The sequence below is a fragment of the Amphiura filiformis genome, chromosome 18 (assembly GCF_039555335.1).
Source record: "Amphiura filiformis chromosome 18, Afil_fr2py, whole genome shotgun sequence".
Taxonomy (NCBI): Eukaryota; Metazoa; Echinodermata; class Ophiuroidea; order Amphilepidida; family Amphiuridae; genus Amphiura; species Amphiura filiformis.
In genome coordinates, this window is record NC_092645.1 from 29,869,971 (window position 1) to 29,876,320 (window position 6,350).

Consider the following 6,350-nt stretch of genomic DNA (forward strand, 5'->3'; position numbering starts at 1 on the left):
ACTTATGTTCATACCTGATTCAGAAAGTGCATTTTCTCCAGCGGCATAACAAACGTTTTAGGGATATATTTGCTGGGTTGAAAAGTGTTCAATACCATCTTGTTAAGCATAAAACCCATCCCTGGAAAATGATTAACCTGAGGACGTTCAATAACAAAACCTAAATGTTATTTTTATTGAGATACACAAATATGAAACGGTAGTTATGTAGCTATACTTTACAATAAGATAACGAAACAAGAAATTAAAAGACAACTCTAGTAAGATGTGCAGTGGACGAGGAAGAAGTAAAAGACAGTCATCTACATCCACTTACTTTACTCCGAGGAGGTATATTGTTGACATCCATGAGTAGTTCTAGTTCCGGATGCCGTTTCCTAGTATTGTGGCTGAACGGATAAAATTGGGTCCATAACAAATTCCAGTCTTCATCTGGCGTGGCATATCGATATCCCATTCTGGATAAGACCTTCTTAATACGATGCTACCAAAGAAAACAAAAACAACAGGACGCTTCAATTGTGTAATTTGTACAATATCCAATGTTTTTCTCCTCTCGGTCACTCTCGCTCTCGCTTTCCTCTCACCCTGACCCTCTCCATTTCTCTCTTTCCCTCCCTACATATCTCCCCTCAGTATTTAAATTAAGAGTATATAAGATCCTGCGTTATATACTGGGGTACCCCAAAAGGCGGTTTTGTTACATTTTGATGTGCAGCTTGGATTTCAAAACAGTGTCTCTTGAGTATTCCTTCACTTACAAGATTCAATTAAGTCTTAAATTGAGGCTAATTTATTCTATATTACTCATGTTTTTATCCTGTTTTCAAATAATTTTTAATTATTTTCTTGTGCTATTTGGCAGGAAATGTGCCAAGGGTGGTTGTGGATTAGAGGGAGGTGGATTAGAGGGAGGAATTGATATCGTAAATTTGATTTAAAACCCCCCATTAAAATTTGAATCTAGGATAAAAAATGTCTCAATGAACTCCCAGACATCTAAACCAATTAAATAAATACAGAAGGTCATTTGAAAGACTAATACTTGCTCAGAATGATTGTAAATGTGGAAAAAAGAGGTGGGGTTAAATCCTTCCTACTTTGTGATTGTTTTTGCCCGCACTCTCTCATTTGTTAACCAATTTGCATAAAAATGTGTCAAAATGCTCAGGAGGATGAACCACTTCAAATGAGATGTGTAGGTAAAATGTTTGAAACATTTAATTTTTTACTATGTACCCTAGTTGGTGACACAGGACCATAAGCGACTTACTTCACCGACTGATATGCCTATATAACTTATGATTGTATGCACATTTCGAAATTAAAAGAGTTTTGAGTCTATATTTCTATAACCCACTTTATATTTGGTGTACAAATTTATGACCATGCGCATTTTTTTTGGGGGGGTGGGGCTTTGGGGGCGCGAGCCCGGGGTAAAAGCAGGGGGTGGCCAAAACGAAGGGGCGGAAGAAGAAGGGGCGGCAAAAAGGAATTAGTCAAGAAGGCGGAAAATGTGAAAAATTGGTACTATAATTCAAAATGTGTTGTTTTTAGGGCGCTAGCGCCTATAATCTTTCTTTTTTTTATCTCTCTTCACTTTTTCAAACCACCGGAAAAAAATTGGGTCAACCTTTTCGGGTTGTTGAGGAATGGGCGGCAAAATTGAATTTTCTTTAGTCCCCGGGGTAGGAGCGGCCACGGTACGCCACTGATGACCCCCTTTTTTGGTCCAGAAAGTCTATGCCCCTCCCGTATATTCAAGACCCCCCCCCCCCCCCATTCCCATTCCGAAGAAAATGTCAGCACCCATAACATAAGAGTAAAAAGCTACTTACTTCACCGGCTTTCGTGACAGTGCTGCTATCAATTAAAACTTTCAATCGTTCCGGGATCTTTATGAAGTTCTCTTTTGATGCGTTGGTAAACGGTTGCGATGAACATCCCATGTCAACATCTCTCCATAAGAGAATTATCTGTAGACATAACCACACGTCTATCAACGCAATAATGTAACAAATCTTTGATTTATAAGTTCGTTGTAGCAGTAAGAAGATGTTAGCTCTTTCCGGTAGAACCTGGTTCCTTGAAGTTGGCGTCGTGTTGTCAGAAGGCTGAGAACGACGATTATTTTTTGCATTGACCTTGACCTTGCGATTGTGATGGATCGCCATATCCTACAACATAGATGTGTTCGAAATCACAAAATATACCTTGAATACAATAACAAAAGCATCACAGGATAATGCAATTTGTCTTATACTTTGATCAGCTCGTAATCGGCGGGCCTTATAACATCGCGGATTAATATCAAAATATTTTATTTTGAGAATTGTCTTGTGACATCTCTCCAGAAGCATCACGGATTATTAATTCAAGTCCTATACTTTGTCTACTTTCTTTAACACACAAAATAAAGACCAGACAGGTCAACCAATAGCACTCTTAACGTGGGTCTACTTTTCGGCGTAGTGGTAAAAGTCTAACATTTCCCGCCTATTACGAGCTGATCAAACTATACAAACGAACCTTTTAAGTCTGGTCTTTCATGTTTTTTAAGAACATGTCCGCGAAACCCCGATGTTGATGAATATTGCTTGTCGCAAAGTGGACATTGGTATGTCTTCCGTGTTGTGGTTTGAGATGTTGGTTTTTTATTTTCTTTCCCATCTTGTTGCGCCGAAGTTGCCGTATATGTAGTTTCCTCATCACTGTCGCTGGTAACCCACTCATTTTCTGACCCTAAAACATCGTTCTCATCATTATCACTCCAATTATTTTCTCCAAGAACATCATCAAGATCTAAATCGTCCCAATTTATGAACGCATTTTCCATGTTTATCGGTGAGTAGCGCGAGTTGTTTACGTCAGATTGTCAATGAGTGAAATGACCCGGGGTCATTTAAAGGTCTCAGTTGATTGATCTACGCATGCGCACTTCGTCGCTCGGGCTATCAAGCGGAAATGAGCTGGTACTAGGTCAAGTGTATAGCGCTATTTACATAACAATGCCGCAACAGACCTTGCACACAGGGAAAGAATAGATCGATGCATTGCTTCCTATCTCTTTAGGTATACTAGTCTCAGGCTATAGTTTTATAAAGGATCAAGTCACTTTTGGTTCTCAAAAAAGGAATGTGTTCGTCTTCAGTGCTCAAGTGCAGAAATCGAACAGCTCACACACACCTACACTACAGGAAAGAAAATAATGATTTGAATGCACCAAAGAGTATTAAAGCTACGCTACATTTTGACCAAATCTGTCCTCAGATTTGAGCCTTATTCAAAATGATTTTTTTCTGAAAATAAATATCGTAGGTAGACAATTCACAGTGCATAATGGTGAAGGTCAAAATAAAAATTCTTATTTTAGGAATTGCTTTATTCTGAGCTAAAGGGAAATATTTGTTGTATTGCTCTCCATTTTTTTTTCAATTTATTTTGGAAAGCTCGCGATCAATGTATTTCGTTAAAAGTTTGGATACGCGTTGCGAACACATTATGAAAATAATGTTGATAATTACGTAAAATGGGAATAAGTGTCAAAATATTTATTTATTTATTACTTCATAATATTTTTGAATAATAATAATTTTTAAGTTAAGTGTTATTTGTCCTTAACTAACAAAAATCCTAGGAATTTTTCTGCCTGATTTTCAGTTTATTAGATCTGACAAATAAAAACATTGCAATTGACTTAGAAAATGTCTTTTCACCTGCTTCATTACAGATAAGAATAAAACACTTATTTGTTGTGCGGATTGAAAACACTGACAATTTCGAGTTACAATAATTCAGGACCGAATTAAAAATACTAGTTTGCGTCGTGATTGGTTGCTGACCTGCGCAATACATCATCTTTAGTCTTGTTGACAGGACGTCATACGCAAACTAGTCTTTTTAATTCGGTCTTCAATTATACACTACTTACCTGAATTTGAAGTCAAAACAGTAACATTTATACCATAAACACTTGATATAATCCCAATGGGCTATTCCATTTAAAATTCACACTACCACTGTGGTAGATTTTGGAAATATCTTTCACAAGTGGAGTATGAATTTCAAATGAAATGAACACATTAGGCAGCTCCTTTTGAATTTCTGCGGAATATTTACGTTAAAATCTTTCTCTGAAAGTGTATGAAATTCTAATGGAACTGCCCAATGTGTTCATTCTATTTGAAATTCACACTCCCCGTGTGGAAGATATTTCCAAAATCTTCCACAGGGGTAGTGTGGATTTTAAATTAAATGGCACAATAGGCACCAGATGTTAACGCTGGCAGACGGTTGAATTGATGTAGTTTGCTATTCTACTCACTTAAATCCGTTTCACGCTATATCTACTATACGGGATTCCATTACTACAGGCCGGCCATACAATGCCACGCAGAAGGTCAGCATCTTTGTCAATTTCTAACTGACCTTTATTTCATCGCAATCACTGATTCGGAAAATTTCGACAATGCTTAAAAAAATAATTACCTATTTCAACACAGGAACAATGAACAGTAACTAGGGTAAACTGACAATATTATTTATAAGGTTTCCTGCAGTAGAACGGACCCGCCGCATATCGCGAATCCATTGGGTTTTTTTATACCGCAGGCCGCCGACCCAATTAGTTGCTATCAGCTAATCTGTTATATCACGAGAGTGTGAGACTGATCAATAAACACCATCACATCAACTCAATACGAAGCCTATAACCGCGGTAAGCTGCCAACACCATCACATCAACTCAAATACGAAGCCTACCGCGGTAAGCTGCCAACACCATCACATCAACTCAATACGAAGCCTATAACCGCGGTAAGCTGCCAACACCATCACATCAACTCAATACGAAGCCTATAACCGCGGTAAGCTGCCAACACCATCACATCAACTCAATACGAAGCCTACCGTGGTAAGCTGCCAACACCATCACATCAACTCAATACGAAGCCTACCGCGGTAAGCTGCCAACACCATCACATCAACTCAATACGAAGCCTATAACCGCGGTAAGCTGCCAACACCATCACATCAACTCAATACGAAGCCTACCGCGGTAAGCTGCCAACACCATCACATCAACTCAATACGAAGCCTACCGCGGTAAGCTGCCAACACCATCACATCAACTCAATACGAAGCCTACCGCGGTAAGCTGCCAGCACCGATCTAAAAAATGCATAGTTTCATTCTATATTAATTTATAACTATAAACACATGTACATATTATTAACAATCGTATGTGACCCGGCAGCACAAATGAGCCGTAAATTCCCTAAATTGTATTCTTAGTTACGGTGTAAAATGTGTACGAAGGTCATATTCATCGGTAACTTAAGCTGGCCTGACATCCGTCTCATTTCGATAGTCAAAACTAATCAATAATCCTATTGTTGAAGTGGATAATAAGCTTCTACCTTAGATGGCTATAGAACTTTTAATAGCTCTGGTCTTTGTTTGCTTATATTGCTAAATCCTGTTCAAGTGGTGGGTTACCAGGCATTGTATTTTGTACAGGTATGCATAACCAACAATTAACAATGAGAGAACTTTCGTAAACCTCGTTGACTTGGGGATGATTTGAAATGACCGCCAATGACTGTTTGATATTTATTGCGGAAAAAGAGACACATGTAAAAACGTAAAAAGCTATAATTTTGTTGAAGGAGCAAAGTTTAACAAACCATAACCCCGCTTCTGGATATCGTTTGAAGTCAAATGATATACCATTTTTAAGTTTATTTTTTAAACACGAAATAAAACAAAATTGACCGGGGGAGGAATTTACGGCTCATTCGCCGTGGACGGTCACATATATTACAAAAATACTACCGAATGCACATCGAGAATAGCTTTTGTAAATTAAATTCTTCCTCTTCTTCTTCTACTTATTGTTTTTCTTATTCTTCCTATTCTTCTTCTTCTCCTTCCCATGGCCTCCTTTTCATTTTGTTTATACTCCCCCCTTTTTTTAAAACAACGTTTTGTTCCCGATAGGCCCCTACTTCGCAACGCCGGTAGGCACATACCCGTCACTTCTAATGTTGAGTGCCCACCCCGGGTATCTCAGTACCAGTTTCTAGAAACATGTCTACTGACAGTACCTTCTTCCACATTGCAGATAATGTTATAGTATCTAAGGACATGCTACTGGGAGAAGTTACCAATCACTCTTGATTTTAGCGTATTCCTTGCTACTACATTGTGCTATTGATCTTCGATCGGAATGAATTCATTCATTAAAACTCATGTTTTGATCGTATACGGAATTTTATCTAAAATATATTTTGATTATACGCGGTCACTTTACACACCTTTTTGTGTGAGATATGTTTATAGGTTATTATTCC

General features: G+C 38.1%; 1 long non-coding RNA gene across 1 annotated transcript; it reads right to left on the minus strand.

The window, feature by feature from the left end:
* Positions 1-11: 11 nt before the first annotated feature.
* Positions 12-2,172, minus strand: LOC140139432 (uncharacterized). The gene is made up of 3 exons (XR_011857119.1): positions 1,839-2,172; positions 317-484; positions 12-137 (listed from the first exon to the last, which is right to left on the minus strand). It is a non-coding gene; the product is annotated as an uncharacterized lncRNA (long non-coding RNA).
* Positions 2,173-6,350: the final 4,178 nt, after the last annotated feature.